Here is a 21,417-nt window from a genome sequence, read left to right as displayed (position 1 = left end):
CATAGGATGTTGAGGCAGGGGGATTACAAATTCAATGTCTGCCTTGGCTACAGAGTGAGTTCAGTGCTAGCCTGGCAATTTAGTGAGACAAAAGAGGACTGTTAAGGAAAATGTATTTTGTAGACATTTCTCTTCCTTTTATTAAGTTTAGCTTATTTCCTTTCTTGTACTGGGTCTTTGGAAGATGAGCTTTTTAGACCAGAGACTTTGGGTTATGTTGTTTGAAGAGGTATGTTATTACCAAAGACTGAACATGCATCAATCTTACCTGTCTCACAACACAATAGCCCCTGTACTGTGGGCTGAATTTAAGAATCTTGAATGCTAGGTTATTAAGTTTCAAACCAGCCCTAGCTCACTCAATTCCAAACTGCCATCTTCCTGTCCCAGCTTCCCTGATAGATAGCTGGTTTTACAGGCCTGTGCTGCGGCGCCTGGCTTGACCCGGTTTCCACAACGAGGATGTTACTCATAAAGCAGTGCTTATGAAGAATATAGCCTTCTACTCGTTCGAAGAGGCCTGGGAAGTGGATTCTGAAACCATTGGTTCCAGTTTGAGCTTCACAACTTAATGACTTGAGTCATGTGTAGTGTCCGAACTCTTTAGGAACTTTACTTGAAAAATTGCAATAGTAGCTATGACACAGGATGAGCTCAGTTGATGAGGACCTGAGCTTAGACATGTGGACCACAAGCCATTTTTCTAAGCATCCTGGATCTTAGTATAGCACTCGGGGAGGGGGAGGGGGGTGTTTCTAAGCATCCTGGATCTGTGGTATAGCACTCATGCTGGTGGTGGTGGTGTGAGAATGAGGCAGAGAACATGTCAACCAGGTCCCGATTTGCTGGCACCTGGAAGGACGTCCAGATGCTGAACAACGGTGCCCTGACCGCTCCGTCCTCTTGATTCTTCGCAGCATTTCTAAAGCTCTCCCCGTTCTCTGCAGACCTAGCACAGCCTGCCTCCCACGGCCTCAGCCAGAAAGCCACCAGGGACCTACAACCGCTCCCCTCTCGCGGGCTGCTCGTGCGAAGGCGGGATGGGGCGAGACTTAGACTTTCTGGCTCCTTCCAGCCAATGAGCGCGTGGCCTCCTTTCCGGCCGGCGAGCCGACCAATCCGAATCGGCTGGTGTCATCTTCGGCTCCGCTCGGCTCTTTTCGCTTATGCGGGCTGCTTGGGGGCCTCCGCCGCCGCCGGAGAGACTGGACGCTTTCCTTTCTTTTTTTTTTTTTCAACCCCTCTTTTCTTTCTTTCTTTTTTTTTCCTCCTCTCATGTGTTCACTTCCGGGTCCGGTGCCGCTCCGGATGCTCGAGGCCGAAGGATGTTTGACCTCCGGATAAGCGAGGCTCCGCCGTGCATTCATTCCCGGTTGCATCGGTGGCCACAGCCGCGGCCCGGACGGCGACTCGGCGCTCAGCGGCGGCAGTAGGAGGCGCCGGCGGCGGCGCGCGGAGCCAGTAGACGCGGGCCAGACCCTCCCTCGCTAGCGCCTTCCTTCCCCGGCCTCGTTCATCTTCTGCGGCCGCCGGCGGCGGGGATGTGCCGGCGCTGACGGGCGGACGCGCGCGCCGGGCCGAGCCCGCTGCCCGCGGCCGCGCCTCTGAGGTAAATTCCGGTCGGCGGAGGCCCGCGGGCTGGCGGGCGGGCCAGGGGCGCGGGCGGCGGGCGAGGCCAGCAGGGCGGGCGGCGCGGGGGCTGCGGCCCGGGCCGGGGAGGGGCCCGGCGGCCGCGCGGCTGCCTGAGCTCCGGGGCGGCTGGGAGCAACTTCCCCGAGCCGGGGCGGCGGCGATGTGCCGGTGTGCCGAGCCTTCCGCCGCCTCCGAACTTGGCCGAGCCGTGCGGGGAAGGGAAAGGCGGCGGCGTGCCCGCCGTGGGCTCCGGGGTCGGGCTGCTGTGTTTACTCGCTCGCGGGGGAGGTGGCGAGCACCACATTTCTTGGGTGCAGGGTGGTGATGGAGATCCTGTGTGCTTCTGGGGTCGGGGGAGTTAGGCCTGTGGCGTCCACGATCACTTCTGCTCGCCCACCTCTTGTTTCAGGACGGAAAGTTAAAGGGTGAGGGAGAAGTCTGAGAGGCAGCAAGCTGCTGTTGCTAGAGGCTGGGGATGAGTTTTTAACTCTCTTGTGATGAGTACCCAGGCTAAGGCCAGTGCCCCCTTTGAGCATTGTGTACAACATGCACTTAATATTAGAAGGCGGAATGCCTTTAAGAAATAGATTTACGAAAAGAACCTCATTTCTGTTCTTGCAATTACTTCTTGTGATTATACTTGACATTTGGTCACAGGTAGAGGTACCGAACTATAAAAGTGGAATAAGATTAAAGAAAAATAAAAAGTATACGTTTCTTTGAAGAATATTGGCTTTTTCTGTAAACACAACGTGGGAGGAAAATACAAAGTTGTATGAGGGTAATTAAAATGAGCCGTGAGACTGGTTTTAGATAATATATTCAATGGCAAAATTCAAATGTTTTGATACATTCTTATTTCCGAGATGTGCTTATGCTGTTTTATAATGGTTACCTAACTTTGCTTCCACTGTGATTTTGACTTAACATAAACTGTTAATATTTTGTATTTTAGCCGTTTTAGCTGCACAAAGATTATTGTTGTATTTATAGGCCCTGGAAGAAAGGTGTTATCAGTACATTGTGGGCCTTTCACATACATTCTTAATAGAATATATAGAGAGCTTTACTTTAAGTAAGCTTACATTGCTGGATATGTATGCATCAGATAGAAGGAATTCATACAGGGCTGGGGACAGAAAGTTGTTTTTTCTGTTACTTATTTGTTAACTTATTCATTTTGGAATTTAGAGACAGGATCTGACTACATAGCCTGGGTTGGACTTGAATTCTTTATCCTCCTTCTCTGGTCACTTGAGTGTTAGGATAGCCAACTAGTGTTCCACCTCTCTTTTAATATTGATATAGATGAGACTTTTTGAGGTTGTGGAGGATCTTGAGACATGATTATTGATGATTTCTTGTACTCCACAACTGCCCCTCCCTATTTGCCAGCTTAAAAATTAATGAATTATATAATTATTGACATTTTTATCATTAGGTTTGCAAACGTTAATAATGTACAACATGAATCTTCTGAACAGGAGAGTCATTTGTTACTGTTTTCAAAATAAAGGACTGGGACTAGAATCAAGGGATAGTTTAATAAACTCATACCTCTACCTCTTGATGTCACTAGAAAAACAGGCAGAATTATGAAGGTGAATGAGACTTAGTAGCTACCTTCAAGGGAGAAGCAGGCATGCACACAGATGATTGCAACACACGCTTCCTGTAGGTTTTATTAGAGGTGGATGGAAGTATGGGTGTATATGGGAAAGATACTAATTTGGAGGGAGTTATGAATGAGCGTGGAGCTGTGACACTGTGTTTGGGCCTTACTATTTTCATAGGCACAGGGGGCTGGGGATAGTACTTTTCTAAGTGAAGGGAGTGGGCCGAGCCCTGGCATCTGACTGGGCGTTAGAACACCTGTGGAGCTGGGTGCCAAGCTGCTGTGGAAGAGGAAGCTGTGAAAGGGGGCGGAGAGTGGGCCACGAAGGTTCCTAATGCCTTGTGTTTAATGAGTCAGTTTGAGGTGTGAGGGTTCAAATGCATCTCCTCTGTGGTGACAAGAGGTGGGCAAATAAAAATGGCACATTAAAGGAAACAGATTATAACCCAGTAGTTAGCTGGCTATCATTTATTGCTATTGGGGGGGGGGACATGTATACAATGGAAAACAGTTTGTACATGGCTTTATAATTTTTCTTTACTTACATTTGATTATGGGTGTGCCAGGCAATCTGGTAATTGGTTTTACGTGAAATAAATCAGGATTGTAAAAATGACTCAGGAAGAAATGGGAAGCTCTCCAATTATTTCTCTGTTCCCTCTGATCTTTCCTGAAACCCCCCCTTTTTTTTCTGCTGGGAACAGACAGATCTTTACTATGGTCTAGTTTTTGGTTCAGTTCCCCCAAACCCCACCCCTGAACATTTATTGGTTTAATTACAAAGGGCATTCCCAAAACAGTATATACAGAAAAAGAAAGGGAGTGCTGAAATATTAAACAACATGACAATATGCAGGCTGTTGCATAATCTGTTACTGTGAATACATGTGAAGGTGAGATTTGCCATGGATAAAGTATAATGTGAAAAAATCTACACAGGAAGAAAATTAACTGTCATAGGAAGATGGTAAAATAAGAGTAGCTAGTTATGGGTAAGCATATATGGGCTTTTTAGTCATCTTAAATATCAGACTGTAAAATAATTTAACCCTCAATAAATCACTATCCAAGTAGTGCTTAGAAAAATAGCACCTCATACCATTGAGTTACTGAGTGCTTGTGAAATCGTCAATCATGTTACACTGAAGGTTTTTTCTCTCCTTGGAATTTCCCTCTTAATATTAAAAAGGGCCTAGATTGTAACCAAATCTGTATTATCTTGAAACCTCCCCCTAAAAAACAAAACTAGTAGCTACAATTTATTTTTAAGTCTAGTTTGTGTAAAACCACTTTGAACTCTTCTGGGGGAGGGTTCAATTCAATGATGGGACTTCCATTTTGACAGCAAAGTAGTCCTAAGTGATTTTAAGCAAGCTGTTGAAATATATCTTGGGAATAACAATGTATCTTTGAGTCTTCTTTTTCCTGACTATGAAGTCACCAGTATTGGTTTTTTCCTTCAGCTTTCATATTCTTTTTTGTCTTTATTTAAGCACTTGGTGTTTAGCAATATTACTTGATACCGTTAGTATGTTCCGGTGTTGGCACGTTCTTTGGACATAGCAGTTGGGGATATGTGTCTTTTTCCAGTTGCAGTCAATCTGTAGGCTCAGAAAACAGAGTCCAGTGACAAGCATTCCCTTTGTGTTGAGCCACAATCACACTTGGGAGCTTACTTTTGGAATGAGCTATGCACTGTTTGCTAGTGTGATGTGACTTTGGATGCCGTGGGGATCTGTTGGAAAACCCGGAACAAGGCCCAGGGTTGTCTCAGTGGTGGAGCTCTTGCCTGGAAAATAGTGAAGGAGAGAGGTGCATGTGGAGATTATTTTTAGATACTCACTGTTAGAGTGTTTTCCTACGCCCTTCTCAAAGTTGAAATTTAGAAACTGTATGTCTGAAGTTCCTTTATATTGTGGGGCTTGCGGTTAGCACGCACTGATTATGTTCTTAGACTGTAAGTTACTATATTTTCTCCATCCATTTCCTGTTTATCATCTTTACATTCTTAATGAAATATTAATGTATTTTAGTAGAAAGATATATTTTTGCCTAATTTATTAATGATATATGACCTAGTTATAATTATGTTTAAAATCTTGTCTTCTTTTATTTTTTATAACTTTCTGTGGTTTAAAGCAAAAATCCACATGAGTTATGTCAATTATTTTCTTTCCTGTAGTAGAGTAGGTCAGACTTGAAGCTTTTTAGATGCATTTAGCCAATGCTGAATTGCCTAGAAGTATTTCTTTAGCTTATAGCTACATGTGGTATGCATACATGTGTGTGCTGGTATGTGTAGTGGGGGGAGAGGAGAGGAGAGGAGATTGAGGGTTGAGGTTGATCTGCATTATACTCCTCTTCAAGACTCAGCAAATGGATGTAAAAGTGAGGAGGTATGATGCCACAGACATCCTCACTCCACAAAGTGCTGATCCCTCTCAGCCGTTAGGGCTGATTGGCGTGTAGAATAACCAGAGACTCTTGGGAAGACTCATTATAGCAGAATGCCTCTTAAGTGACCTCGGCTAAAACCCACTCACGAGCTGAAATGGGACTCTTTCTTCTCCCTGCAGTTTACAGAGGCCGTGCTGGTGCTGCACGGGGTGGTAGAAAGCTACTCTCTGCTTTCCTCTCTTCACTTGTCCCTACCAAGAGTCATTTGTGTTTATGTTCCACAAACCATCAGTGACAGTTACACTTGATTTTGTAATCACATATTGCAGTAAAACCTTGTTCAGCAAATTCTGAGGTCAGAAACACGTTCGTATGAGAGCCATTTTGCTGCTTTGGAAAGAAGAGTGTAGCAAAACCAATTATAGTTGAAATATGGGGGACGATGCAATGACTTTAATCCCGGACAATACCATAAAACCCCCAGAGTTAGGCTGCTTAAGTGTTGTGGGTGCCTTTTCACATGGAAGAAGCAGAAGCTGGCAATGACAGGTGGTGTGCCATGGGTGTGGCTTTTGCAAGAAAAATAAAGTGGAACTCTTGCCAGTGAGCTCCTGTATGAAGAACGGAGCTTAGCTCTGCAGTGCAAGATTGCTCTGTAAGTGGACCTTGTATTTTAGCTGCACTAAATTATTTAGGGTCTGTGGCATCTTGTTGTTCTGTAGATTAAAAAAAAAATTCTCTTTAAAGCTAACTTACAACTGTTGATAACTAAAGTAAGGGATTTACTAAAGCTAATCTCCCAGCCCCCCCACCCCCTTTGAGACTTACATAATAGTATCTCTCTCTCTTTTTTTTTTTTGGATTTGGTTTTTTTCGAGACAGGGTTTCTCTGTATAGCCCTGGCTGTCCTGGAACTCACCCTGTAGACCAGGCTGGCCTCGAACTCAGATATCCGCCTGCCTCTGCCTCCCAGAGTGCTGGGATTACAGGCGTGCATGCGCCACTACCGTGCAGCTAATAGTATCTCTTAATGACTGATTGATTCAGTGTTTTGGGTTGATTTCACTCCGTAGTGAAGGTCAGCCTGGGATTTACCATGTAGCTCAGGCTGCTCTTGAACATTAAGGCTTCCTGTCGTCTTTCCAAGTGCTAGGATTATATAGGCTTGGGCCACTCTACCAGACTGCATCTTCTTTTGAAACAATAAGGAAATTCTGGTATTCCTGACCCTACCAGAAGGCCATTTCTCAGAGTAAATTGTTTAAATATCTAGTTAAGTGATTGTTAATCTCACAGTTTGCAGTACAGCCCCTGACCAGAGTTTCTGTGCTGTTTCAGCTTTTACACAGCATCAGCATTGGAGTAGCACCTTATTATTTCAGTAGCTCCTCAAGTTAAGTAGGGACTGCTGGGGTGAATTGGTAGGTGAGGCTGTTCTTAGAAAGTAAAAATACCACTCCCTTGATGTGTATCAGGAACACTTGAACATGGTGCAAAGTATGCTGGTCTGATAGCCTAAGATTGCTGTGCTGACCTGCCTAACTTAGCTCAAGCTGGAAAGGAGAACTTGCAGTTGCAGGCATAACAAGGTTGGTTAAGATGCAGGGATGTGCTTTGTCTGTGGGACCCACACTTGAGAAGGTTGGGGTGCAGTGCACTCAAGTGCAGCAGCTGAGTGCAGGGAGTGCGCAGGGCTGAGTCTAGAGCAGTTCTTTGCTCTTCTGTGTCTTTGCTGGCTGTGTTGTCTGACTCTCAGTTCATCCTTAGGCTGCTGTCAGATCACATAGTTGGCGAGCAAGGAGTGGCGCTTGCTTGTCTGCCTTCCCTTAATTTGTCCCTCCCTCCCAAACCAAATCTTAGCATTGACCTAACAGCTTATATTTTTCCTTCATATTTTCTTAATCAGACTTAGGTTGTGCTCCTGTTTTGTCCAATTAGGAGAATGGAACTAGAGCTAGCTTTGGTGTCTAGTCAGGGTCCATCCATGGTCCTGAGGGTGATATATTTTGTAAATAGCATGAGAAGGAGGAATGGGTGAGGTGAAAACAAGAGATGTAATCAGTAGTGACCATTGTATATACTTGTTTGCGGATGAAATCAGAAGTGCACGTGTAAATGCATTTTGAAGCCCACAGTGCTGTAGAGATACAATGGATGAAAGGTTAGAAAGCTTCCTTTCATGATGCTGTCTTGAATATGCTCATGTCTGAAGATTTTTCAACGCTAAAAATATTGCTAGCTTTTAAATTGACTAACTTTGAGTCACTAAATAGGTTATCTAAGTAGTAAGATTATCTTTTTACATGACACTTTTGAAGCTATTCTAATTTTAAATAAAAATGCATAAATAACTTCATTTAATTATTTACCAAATTGTTGCCCTCTGGTTCTTGTTCAAGATACCGTCTACACCTTTGACCTCAGTGGACTACTTTGTTCCTTATACCTACTAGGCCAGTAAGCGCTCTGAGGAAGTAAAAATTGTCAGGCAAGCTTGGAATTGTAGTCTCAGTAACAGGAGGAAAGGGTGGTTTCTTACTTGAGAACAGGGGTGGTACACGGTGGGGAGGCGTGGGAAGGTTGAGTAAATACTGATGTCATGTACTTGATTAGTAGACCTCTCATATCCAAATTACTAGTATCATACGCCTCTGACCAACAGGTGGGAGGCCATAAAAGTTGTCTCGGCTGCATTGCAGATTTGGGCTGTGACTGGGCTGTAGATCAGTTAGCCGAGTTTTTCTTGGACGGGTACTGGGTTCTTAGTCTTTGGAGGCTTTTTTTATTATTTACTTATTTATTTTTTTTTGGGTAACTTATTTTTCATTATCCTTTAAATAGCAGTAACAAAACACTGAAGTGCACATCTGTGTGTGTCACACACTCAATGTATAATCTCAGGCTTGCCCTGCTTCAGTGAAAATGCAAAGTGGAATGAGTATATAGCCACTCACATATTTTCATCTTGAAGAAAGTTACAGTAGACTTTTCCTTCCTTCATTATATGTAAAGGAAAGACATAGAAATATACACTGTGAATAATTTGTGTTATTTATCTCCCAAGAGAATTTGCTAATGACAGGTATTTGTAAGTGACATTATTTAGAATTATCTTTACTTTTCTACTTTTAGTATTTTTCTATATTTGAATTTTCAACTATATCTCTGCATTACCTCATCAGAAAAAATGTTTTTTAAATTTTATTTTATCTATCTATCTATCTATTTTTTATTTGTTTTTGAGTAAAAAGAGTAGATTTCTAGTGGGGGATGTTTTCTGCCAGCTTAGATTTTCTTATATTTAATTTACTTTCAGGGTGTAATACCTTGAAATAAATGTTAAATGTTTTGGTACATATGTTTTTTAATTTTTAAAATTGAATACATTGAGATTAACTTAAAATTTTGAGTAGATTGTGTGTGTGTGTGTGTGTGTGTGTGTGTGTGTGTGAGAGAGAGAGACAGAGAGAGAGAGAGAGAGAGAGATTGTATGTATGTTTTCATTTGTGTATGTGTGTGTGAGTGCATTTGCCTGAGTGTACTTACTTGTAGAGGCCAGAGTTCAACCTCAGGTATCTTTCTCTTTCTTCACCATATTTTTTGAGGTACTATCTCCCAGTGGACCTGGAGCTTGCTATTTTAGTTGGCCTGGCTGATGAGGAGCCTCTGGGGTCTGCCTATCTATGACATGTTTCCCCGGGCCCCTACCCTGTGCTGGGATTACAGGCATGTGCTGCTGCCATGCCCAGCATTTACATGAGTGCTGAGTATCTGAGCTCAGGTCCTCATGCTTACACAACAAGGACTTTATTCAGTGAGCCATCTCAGACCTCTGAAGTTTCAAGTTAATTGGCCATGTGAAACCTTTTGGTACAAATGTACTTTATAGAAGTAATAGGTTTTTCAATATTTTGAAGTGATTGTATTGTATTTTTTTTTTTTAGCTTTGTTTCTGCAGGAATACTAGACAGTGTATCAGAATGTGATATATTTAGAGTTACAATTATGTTCAGAATTTCCTTTGTGAAAAGGGAAGTGAAAATGCTTTTTTTCCCTTTACACCCAGTCTGTGTCATTTATTTTTTATTTCTGTGAAGTCCTTATTCTAGCAGTGAATACTGTACTTTCATATGGCAGGCAACTATGTTTATTAGATTAACAATCTAATGTAGAAGAGAGAGAACATTTATCCTGTCCCACTAGTCACATGTATGTCTGATGCCTGGCAAACATACATACATGTGACTGATTGTGACTCCTTAAAACGAAAATGTAATCAGGGGTCACCTAGCACTAATTTTCAGGTGTAACTGTTAGTAATTAGTTGTTGGGTAGCTGGTGCAAAGTTTTATAAAGCATTATTTTATATTGATTTTTTTGGGATCTGAAAGCAACATTTCTGGAATACTTTATAAATCTTTAAGACATGGAATCTTGTGCTACTAATTTTCATCCAAGCAAATTGTAGATTTTTTTTCTGAGTTCTTTTCTAACATGTGAATGTCAAGGTATATTGTGGCTAAAATAACTATAAAGATTCTGTAAATGCTTATTGTTAATAAGATATTAAAATGTCATCTATTTAAAATCATTCTTTGTTTCTGATCAGTTGAAAGTTAGTTGATCAAATATAATTGTATGTTCTGCTAATTGTCTTCACACTGTATTTATAAAAGTTAATGGAAAATAATTTATGACTATTTGGGATGAGAGAAATCAAATACATGAAAGTAAACTTTATTCTATATGCATATTAAAAAACTTCAAGCAAAATTTATTCTATATATTATCTCCCCGTGGTAGAAGATAGAAGAAAAGTCTATATATAAGATTGGCCTTGTAGACTTTGTAAATACATGAGTAGAGAGAAAGGATCCTAGAGGATATTTCCTGTCATTGGCACTTAGTTCAAATCCCTGTTCACACTTTCCTAGGATGTTAACCAATTTATATTGAATGTGGTGATTGGATCAGGGCACTGGTATGTTTTAGGTTTCTTTAGGCTATTTCAGTTGGCTTCAAGGTAGAAAGTCTTAATTTCCTCCGTTCTTTACATACATCTTTTACCTTTAAAACCAATGCCTTCCCGATGTCATTTTAATTGGGGCTGAGGTATGAAGACATGGTGGTTCATGAGTTTGTAGTCCCAGTAGTCAGCAGGCTGAGACAGGTAGATTGCCACAAGTTTGTGGCCAGAGTGGTCTACAGAATAGATAGTGGCCTACAAAATAAATAAACACATACACACACCAGCTATTCTTTAGAGAACCAGGTTTAAAAAAGTGACTTCTTGTAGTGTTGGACATGGCTCTTTGGTGAGGCCATTTTCATTTCACATTCTTAATTTTGTAAGCATAGCATCAAAGCTAGAGCATTTAAGATACCTTGTAAAGTTTGTTAAGGGGAAATTTGTCAAGAAGAAATTGCAGTGTCAACTAGGGAATAACAAGAACAAATACATCTCTAAAGTTACCTTTAAAGAAGGCTTGCTAATTAAAAGTTACTCATTTTATGTTATATTGATCATATTTACAAAATCATCATTGAGGTTTTTTTTTTTTTTTTTGGTTTTTGAGATAGGGTCCTGGTGTATAATCCAGACTGACCTTAAAACTTTGAATTTTCTCTCTTAGCTACTAAGTGCAAAAATGACAGGAGTGTTCTCTGGGAGAGGAGACTTTAGCAGTCATGTAGTAGCCTACACTTTTCCTTCTCTTTTAGCTCAGTAATGGTGCATTCATAGAATATTGCCTAGGAAGTGAATACACATTAATATGCTTTGATAATAGGTGTGAATAGGATTTTTCTTGGTAATTGATGACTACTTGTCCTTTTTTGTGCCTCATTTGCTAATTTTCGATTCAGGAGTAGCCTCTCTGCCTGCAGCACTTTTGGTCTGACATAATGGGAGCAAGCCATTTTATAATGAGCTCAATTCAACCCCCCACCCCCACCTCCATACACAGTGCATGATGGTTAAGTTTGGATTTTGGCATTATTCTGTAAATTGTAAGGTTTAGATTTCTAAAAACTGCCCTGATATTTGAGAATTTGTGGTAGAGAGCTTAACATTGCATACATAGGATTTGGAGAATATGTTATTTGTGAACGCTACCAATGACTTTCAGGGATTATTTTTAGTTCAGCAAAATACCACAGTACCATAGTAAAATCAACATGCAATGAAGAGTAATGAACACTATTTCCCAGCAATGTACTTTATTATTAATACTTTGACCATAAAAATATTCTAAAATACCAGTTTTTAATTTTTGCCATGAATTGACTTTAAAAATACAAAATCTGTTCTGAAATGTAATTTTTAACTGTGTTTGTATATGTTGTATGTGCATGCATGCACGCACTTTGGCGTGTGTGTTTATGTGTGGTATGTGTACATATGATATGTATATGTGCATGTATGTATTAATGGTATATGTGCTAAGGCATGTGTGTGAAGGTCCAAGGACATTCTGTAGTTCTCTCCTTTCAGCTTTTGAGTGGGTTCTGGAGATTCAGTTCCACTTGCCATTCCTTCATGGCAGGGTCTGTTGTATGCTGAGCCATCTTGCTGAGCCATCTTGCTGGCCCTTTAGCTGTTTTGTTTTTGTTTTTTTCCCCAGGTGTTGGGGTGTCAACACAGGGTCTCTTGTGCATGCTTGGCAAGCAGTCTACCAGCTGAGGTCTATACCTAGTTCCTAAACTCTTATTTAATGTATTTGTAGGTTTTGTTGTAGATTGGGCAAATGGGGTCTCAGACTTCTGTGCGTCTTCCTAGTCCTTACTAGGGTGTACGTAGACTCCATACCGCCTGTCACAATATTGAGACTTTCTGAAAACTAAAAAGGGACTGTAAGAACTTTGTGCAAGCTGTGTGGAGTTGGATGGGTTTGCATCTGCTTCTTAGCAGAGCCTACTTACAGGAACTTTTGTATATTCCCTGGATAGTTTCAGTAGATGCTACGTAATATTTTTTGCTTCCCTTCTTCTAAGTTTATGTACATCAGAGGACTATATTTTAATCTGCAGTAGGTTTTTTTTTTTTTAAACAATTACTGAAAGTACCTCCCTTCATTGCATGCTCACTTTCCCCCTGCTTTCTTGTTTTTTTTTGTTTTTTTGTTTGTTTGTTTGTTTGTTTTTTCTCTCTCTCTGAGTAGCTAACCCTGGGTCTTGGGCCTGACTGAAGTCCAAGAGTGTAGTGTAGTTAGGGTGCTCAGTGTGGAGCCACTCAAGAAGTCTCAGTGGCTTAGCTGAGAATCAGGTGCTCCCTTTTGAATCAAGGATTATATCAAGGATATTTTACATGATAATTTGGTGTCAGAGCATCTACTGGTAACCCTCTTTTTATACTTTTGACTCTGTCTCAGCCCCCCCTTAATGACAGAATCAGTGGTATGGTTGTAATGTTCTGTTTTAGTTTCCTTGTACTTCCTTAATTAGATTTTAATACTTCATTGTAAATACCTTTATATCTACTTTGGCTTCTTCCCCCTTCCTAATCCTTATCCTCTCTGTTGGCCAGTCTTTTCTTTCTCTCCTTTTCTTTGTACTCTCCTTATTCCCCCATAAAATAAGGTTTCCCATGAAACTTAAAATTATGACATTCTGTATCAGAATTTTTTTTTGGCCTGGTATAAAGGTAGTAGAAACAAATCTGCAATTAATAATCAAGTAGGGACTTGCTGTATGACACTGGAGTATATATAGTGTTCTGTGTATATGTTTTTCTTGCTTTTCATCCCGAAGGGTTTGGATCAGTGAACACTGCTGCCACTTGCTTTCCTAGCTGTGCTTTTGAGTGTACCAAGATAGCAGGCACTTGAAGGTACACATCCTAGATCAAGCCATGACCTAGGACTTATGTGCAGTTCTGTGCACTTGGCATGAGTTCAGAAAGCACTGTACTTTGGCCATAGTACATAGTATACTTTTATTGCTACCTGTTTAAACATATCATGTCAAAGACCGTGTCTTGTTTTCATACTAGTTTATTTAAACAATAAAAGCTTTTAAATGTTACTTTCTTTGAAATAATTCTAATAACGCTTACTCTAGAAATAAAAATGGTCCACTAAGTAAAAGTGCTTGCTGCACAAGCATGAAGACCTGAGTTTGATCCTCAATACCCACATAAAAAGCTGGTGTGACTTCCTGTGCCTGTAACCCTAGTCAGTGCTGTGGCAGGCATGGACAGGATAGTTCAGTTCAGAGAAACCTTGCCTTAAGGGAATAGTGCAGAGAGTGATAGGATCTACTCACCCATGTGAGTGTAGCTGTTTGTGCATGTTCATGCACACACATAAAATTTAAATTAATTAAAAATGCAAAATTTTTCCAATAAAAAGATGAAACAACCCATTCATCCACCAGATGTGCAGCCACATGTAAGCAAGTGCTCTACCACTGAGGCCTGTTCCTTGCCCTCATGTGCTTGGATTCTGAGGCATGCTAACGCTCACTAAGCTAGACAGGTGTTCCTGAACTGCTAACCTTATTTGTCCTCTAACATGGCAGGGATTTTAGGCCCAGACTTCTAGCCCCAGCTGAAGTTATTTTTCTTCTTCTTTTTCCTTTTGGATTGTAGTGTTTTGGAGAGTCACAATTATGGTATAAATGACCTTTGATCCATGAGATACTATTTCATTTCTTGTGGTGTGTCTTGGAACTGTAAACATCTTTACAGCTTTAAGATCAGCATACTATTCCTTTATTCAGAAAAAAACTGCTATATAAATTAATATTACCAAATTTCTAATAACATTTTCATTTATCTTTTAAATGGTTTTTCATGTGTTACTACGAAGAAATGCTGGGTAGCAAGACTTGTGCCTTTGAGGACATCAGATTAACAGTTATAGTACCTCAATACTAAATGAAAGCGTAGCTGGGCGGTGGTGGTGCATGCCTGTAATCCCAGCATTCTGGGAGACAGAGGCAGGTAGATTTCTGAGTTCAGACCAGGCCAGCCTGGTCTACAGAGTGAGTTCCAGGACAGCTAGGGCTATACAGAGAAACCCTGTCTCGGGAAAAAAACCAAATCCAAAAAAAAAAAAAAAAAAAAGTGTAAAGCATTGTTGTCTGCTTCCTTAACATTGACAGTGAAATGCAGAGGTTCAATTGGATTATGTTTTGCTTCCATTGGAAAGATTTGAACATTCTTATGATATTAACAATCATTCCTCATCCTTGTTTGGTTTTATTATAATCACCAGGAGTTGCATATTGCTGATACTTAATTCTTATTCCTTATTCATTTATAGATGAAAGTGTAGGCAAGTGTGTGTGTGTGTGTATGTGTGTGGTGTTTTCACACCAGAGATTGGTGTCTTTGTTAATTGCTCTCAAGTTTTGTCGTTTGAGATAGAACCTCTCTTTGAGTCTTGGGCTCAGGGTTTGGCAAGCCCTGGGGCATCTTCCTGTCTCTACCTCCTACTGCTGGGATTACAGGTCCAGGCACAATTCCTGGTTAGAGTTCAAAGAGAGTAATGGGGTTTAAATTTAGCAGAGCAAGCACTTTGCCCCCTGAGCTGTCTCTCCAGCCCTGGAATACATTTTTTTTTTCTGTGTTTAAAGCCAACGTTTCTTTCACTGTGTTGCCAAGGCTAGTCTCCAATATAAAATTCTCCTGCCTTATCCTGGGGTTACAGATACCTACAGCATTGTTTAGCTTTTTATTTGTGTGCTGGGGATATGAACTCAATCTTTCCTGCTTGTGTGACTGAACCATCTCCCCAGCATGAGGTGCAATACTTTCAATGAGAAAATTTTCACCAATTAGAGATTTTTACTATTTGTGGATTAAATATTTGCAAAATTCTCTGCTTGCTAACATTTATTTGTAATCTCAAAATTAATACTCCTGGTGCTGTTCCAGAGAGCCACAAACAGGAGCATGCAAAAACAAACAAACAAACAAACAAACAAACAAACAAAACAAATGTTAGATTTAGTCAGTGTGTGCTCCCAGTTGGGGTTAAATAAGGTAACTCAATCTCCTGGCTTTGCTTTTCATAGGAGTCCTTTCCTTTCCCTTTTCCTTTCATGATTTTGTTTAAAATGACCCCAGCCTACTGCTAAAGTGCTGAATGATATTCCTAAGGACAAGAAAGCTGATGTGTTGTGGATCAAGTACATCTAAGTAAGTTTAGTTGATGTGCATGCATAATGTGAGATGTTTTAAAATAAGCCTGCATATTGATTGCTTGATTAAATATTTGTGATGGAAGAAAAAGTCTGGACAGGACCTTAAGTGTATTTTTCCTTGGAGAGGTAGTTCAGTGTTTTTTTTTTTTTTATTCTGTATTTGTACTGAATTGATAAAATACAACTATCAAAAATCAGTTGTTTTTGACTTTCCTGATGAGCAGAAGAAAATAATTTTTAATGACTAAAAGGTAGGTCATCAAGTAGTGTATTCACCCGCAAGCCCCCCATAACTTATCAAGTCCATTTTGTGCTGCCCATTTATATTTTCATGGGCATGGGGCCATCTGCTGGAGTGTGCCAGATACCAGAGGCCACACCCTGAAGGAAAGGACTCTCCCTCCCCTAGCAGCCATAGTAGCTCCTCAGTTGGAAGCAGAGGCTATACTAGCAGGCTGACTGCTTGATCTTACAGTGTCACTCAGGCGACCATAGCTGCTGTGAGTGCAGAGTGCAGTTCATCTTCCAAAGACACTGTCACTCCACCCTGCCCAACCTCTGCTTCTGCAGTCGTGCTACCCAGTCTTTCTTCCTTGATGGCCCTGATGGCCTTTGGGACTCAGTAGGTGTGTGAGACACATTGCCCATTTGTGGCTCAGTACTCTACTGACACTTACTTTCCATATTGTGACCAGTTGTGAGCTTTGTGTTCACCACTGTCTACTGCACAAAGAAATGTCTCTGAGGTTGAAAGCTGTATTCATATGGGCAGGAAGATGAATTCAGGGGACAGTTTGATAGTGTGTCTGTTTAGCAGGACAATAGCAATAAATTCACCACGGGAGCCTGTGAGCTCTGCAGCCATAGGTTCATAGCCAGATTTCAACTGGGCATGAGTTTTCTCTTCTGGAGCAGGCCTTAAAACCAATTGGAAAGCAACTGGTTACCCTAACATCGTCGCTGCTATTGTACCTCTGGACACCCCTTGCCAGAGTAGTTGTAATTCAGAGGGTTCTATGGTAGAAGAGCTTTGTTGGAGTGTTTGTCAGGTCAGTCCTAGCTAGAACTGGAGAATTAGCTGATGGAGTGTTAAAATATTCCTGCTCCATTTCCAAACTGATGAGCCAGTGATTCTGACAGCATCTAGCTCACTGTCTGGCCTAGAAAGGCAATTCTTAGGTGTGAGTCTGACCTGCAGTTCTCTGTATGTCATATAATAAATGATTAGGAGACTGGATATTTTACAGTTCTTTTAACTGTTCAGAAATGTGGACTTCAGTAAAGATGTGTTAATAAGGAACATTCATATTCGCATATTCATTTATGGAGAGATGGCTCAGTAATTAAGACGTTAAGAACACTTACTGCTTTTTTAGAGAACCCACATTTTTTTTTTATTATTCGATATAATTTATTTACATTTCAAATGATTTCCCCTTTTCTAGCCCCCCCACTCCCCGAAAGTCCCGCAAGCCCCCTTCTCTTCCCAGAGAACCCACATTTGCTTCCAGCACCCATGTTAGGAGTTCACAAACTGCCTTTAACTCCAGTTCCAGGAACTCTAACTCCCTCTTCAGGCTTCTGCAGACATCTGCATATATGTGACATACATGTGTAAACATACATGTGAATAAATATAAAAAACAAATTCACCAGTGAAATTGAAATAAACCACATAGAAGGCACTGTGTGGACCTATACACATGCACATCCTAGTGTATTGTTCTGCTTTCTCTTAGTATTCGAAAAACCTGAAGTTCTGCTCTTTTATAAAGAAAAGTTGGTGCTGATGAAATGGCTCAGTTGGCAAGTACCCGTTGTAACAACCATAAGAACATGAGTTCATAGTCCTCAGAGCCTTGGAAAAGAGCCAGGCGTGGTTGTTGCATGCATCCATAACTGCAGTGCTGGGAACAGCAGAGGCTGCTGCATTTCTGGATCCTGCTGGCCAGCTGGTCTAGTCAATCGGTAGCACTAGTTTCAGAGAGAGAACCTATCTCAAAAAGATAAGGTGCCACAACCTCTGCCTCCCATACATGTGCACATATGTGCATAGCACATGCATAAATATGCGCATGCCAACACTTCATGCACATATTTATATTTTATCCCTACCGCCCCCCCCCCCCCCAATAAAAGAAGTTGATTTAGGTCATAGTTCTAGAGATTCAAGGGCATGCTGGTGACATTGGTTTGGTTCTGGTAGAAATACATTTTGAATGTATGGTTGTAGATGGAGAAGTCACATGGTGAGACAGGAAACTAGAGGGCAGGGGAAACTCTTGTATAATTAACTGTTTTGAGAACTAAATCACTTCAAAGGTTCTTTCCAGTGACCTAATGATTTTCTTCTATGCCTTCTTAAAAATCAGATTATTTTTTAATATCACACTGGGGATCCAGTTTTCAACATGTGATCCTTTGGGGACATGTTTGAGTTGTATGCATCATGGAATCTATTTACTTGAGAATAGTCAGATGACCTGGATGACTAGAACATTTATTTAATTAAATTTAGAAAATTTCTTCTGCTCAGGAAGTTTAGAATTTAATTAAGTTTCTCATTTAAAAATTCCTTTAATTGTACCTGATTATAATATACTATAATTTGGTATTCCTGTTATTATATAGTAGCTTAAACTCTAGAAATATTTTGACTATAACCTATAGACAGGTATTTTACTCAGTATTTACAGTATTACACACACACACACACACACACACACACACACACACCATTCATTTATGGAACTGAAGGTCTCATTAAGCACAATGTTTTTTTTGGCCAGGCATGGTGGCACATGCCTTTAATCCCAGATTTTGGGACGAAGAGACTAGTACGTGCGTTGGAGGCTAGCATGGTCTACACAGTGAGTCCCGGGATAGTCAGGCCTATGTCGACACAACAAAACAAAGAACAATATGATTTTCCTTATTTCATATGGGCACTGCGTTTTTTTGTTCTATTGCAGGGTCATCTTCCATAGTTGCTGTTTAACAGGGCCCATTAAATTAGTTTCATGAGGGACTGGTAGGGTCTGATCCAGTTTAGAGAATATAAAAATTAGTAATCTCTTTTCTTTTACATTTCTTCCTTCTCTCTTCTTCCTCCTGCCCTCCTTCCCCCCTTCCCTGCTTCTCCCTTTGTTTTGTTTGTTTTCCCTTCTTTTAGGTGATAAGTCTGGAAGGGTAGATAGTTCCTGGGTTTATTCATAGGAACGTACAGGGACATAATTGAAATCAACTTTCAGACATATTAAGTAATTTTAGATGATGGGCTTGAAATCTTTTGAGACAATTTTTTTGTAGTATGTAATTAAAGAAATTGATGTCCATATTTTTGACATTATGGTTAATGATTTAGCTTTAAAAATAAGTGTTTGTTCTTTCCTTGACCACTGCTGTTGGAGGAATGCCAGAAACCAGTCACTGGGACCCTTGGTGCTAGCAGAGGTGTGTGCTGTGCTGCTAGCCATCACATCACAGATTCTCCACTCACTGCAGTTTCAGAGAGGCTTGAAGACACATTCTAATACATTTTTATAGAGGTTGAATAAAACATTTAATACTTCAAATGAGCCTTTTTGTAGTAAATACATAGTTTTAATTGTCTATTTCTTGAGAATTTCATACATGAATACTTTGTATTAGTTCTACCCTTCTCTTCCCCTCCAGTTCTTCCCATGTCCTCTTTACTCCCTTTCAAATTCAAGGGCTCTTATTATTGTTATTGTCATACAAACACAAACGCACATGTGCATACACACACACATTCACATATGTACACATACAAAACCTACTGTTGTAATAAAACAAATAATAAGTAAATATATTTTTTTCATGTAACATACCTGTTGAGAAATACTATTGTCACAAATAAGATTTGAATATACAATTTGATATTAACTTTATATGTTATACTTTGTACTTATAATGAATTATAATATTTATTAGAGATGTGTGAAATAATTCTTTTTCTTTTGCTACGATAGTTTTTTGAGAGTTAGCATAATAAATTATTTTTAAAATCTAAAACTCATTGGTGTTGGAAATCTAAAATTCATTCATATGAAGCAGAACATGAGTGCACAGACATGTTCTGAGACCATCGTAAGTGCACAGATGTATCTCAGACTGCCTCTGTCTTCTTTGTTGTGTTCTTAACTAGGTCAGCCCTCTGTGTAAGGTCTTAAATAATTAAACTATGCTAATTTATATAGTTATGATAAATTTTTGAAGATTTATCAGTGATTGTCAAATTCGAGTATACCAGTCCCTGTATGTCTAGTCAGACTATGCCAGTGTTCTCCAGATCTAGCTCCTTATTAGTGGATATCACTGGATCAGAATTGAAGATGTCTATGAGAATAAGGCAGTGGACTATTCATATTTGCTCCTTCTTAGAGACAAGTTTAAAAGCATCCTCTTTGCTTATTCGCTGTCTTTTAACTTCTAGCCTCTTATAAACACATAGATAACTATGTTTATTATTTCTACTTAGTAGAAGGATTAAAATTTTAGTTAAAGGGAAAATATCTGTTATAGAAATTACAATATCCTCAAGCATTATAAATATTTTGTGTTATGAAAAATTGTGAACTGGGTGTATTTCTGTCACACCCCTAGTAGTTACCATGCCTACTCTGTCAGCTCTGCGTGTTAGTTGTCTTTCTTGTAGCCTTTGACTTGACTGTTCTCTGAACAGATGGTTTCACTCTTGATTGCATCTGCATGCACAGAGCTACAGTACTACAGTTCTTTTCTTAGCTGTTTTTTTTTCTTTTTAAGCAACTGGAATGTAATTAGACACTGAATCACATCTACTCATATTTGTGCTTTTTGTTTGACTACTAGAAAGTGCAGAAATAAATTCATTTTGTGTGGGTGCTGGACTGAAGTGTATGTAACATTCTCATTTTCTTAAATATTTTTTAGACATTTTATAGTGTCTATTGAGGTGTTCTAGACACTTAAACAACATAGTTGGATTTTAAATCACAGATGCTACTTAGTTTTCGGAATAGATTGCTGAGGTTTATTTATTTATTTTCACGAGCTAAGGTTGGGCCTCGCCTCTTGTGTGTGCTGGGCAAGGACCTTATGAAAACTGCACTCGCAGCAGATGTAGGCCTCACTAGTTGTTCTTTACTCTGTAAAGAGCTCGTCAGCCTTTGAAAACTGGATTCTTTTGTCAGAAAAATGCTGGAGGGAGGGGGTCGCGCATTTCAGATTAAGAAGTCTTAAGCTCTTTCCACTGTTAGATTCTGTGCTGTCTTTGAATTATCTACTAGGAGTACAAGGTTTCAGCAATCTGCTCTGGCTTCCTACTGCTGTGTGGTCTTTCCTTCATCCTCCTCTATTTCTTTCCTCTAATACTTTAAGTAGTAACTTTATCTCTATTTCTTCTCCTAGTAAACTTTTACCTTACCCTTTCACTTTAGACTATGCAAGAAACAGAAATTCTTATCCCTGTGCTTTCTTTTATTGGTGTCTCATTAATAACCAGACTTCTAGTAATTTTGCCATAACTTTAACACTGTTAGGCTCCATACTTCTAATTTTATTTTATTTTATATTTTATTTTTTATGTTATGTTGTTTTATTTTATGTTATTTTATTTTGTTTTA

At 40.0% G+C, this 21,417-nt stretch overlaps 1 protein-coding gene across 8 annotated transcripts in view; it reads left to right on the top strand.

The window, feature by feature from the left end:
- The first annotated feature begins 1,152 nt into the window (after positions 1-1,152).
- Positions 1,153-21,417, top strand: part of Csnk1g3 (casein kinase 1 gamma 3) — a 90,288-nt gene continuing 70,023 nt past the window's right edge. For 2 of the 8 annotated variants that reach the window (XM_052156103.1, XM_052156102.1), the window contains exon 1: positions 1,153-1,609. The gene's annotated coding sequence lies outside the window, so the exon portion shown is untranslated. The remainder of the gene's footprint in view (positions 1,610-21,417) is intronic. The other 6 variants (XM_052156105.1, XM_052156104.1, XM_052156107.1 and 3 more) reach the window with 3 other exon arrangements.

Source organism: Apodemus sylvaticus, chromosome 13 (genome assembly GCF_947179515.1).
Source record: "Apodemus sylvaticus chromosome 13, mApoSyl1.1, whole genome shotgun sequence".
NCBI lineage: Eukaryota > Metazoa > Chordata > Mammalia > Rodentia > Muridae > Apodemus > Apodemus sylvaticus.
The sequence above is the reverse complement of the archived record's forward strand: the minus strand, read 5'-3'. Positions and strand labels throughout refer to the sequence as shown.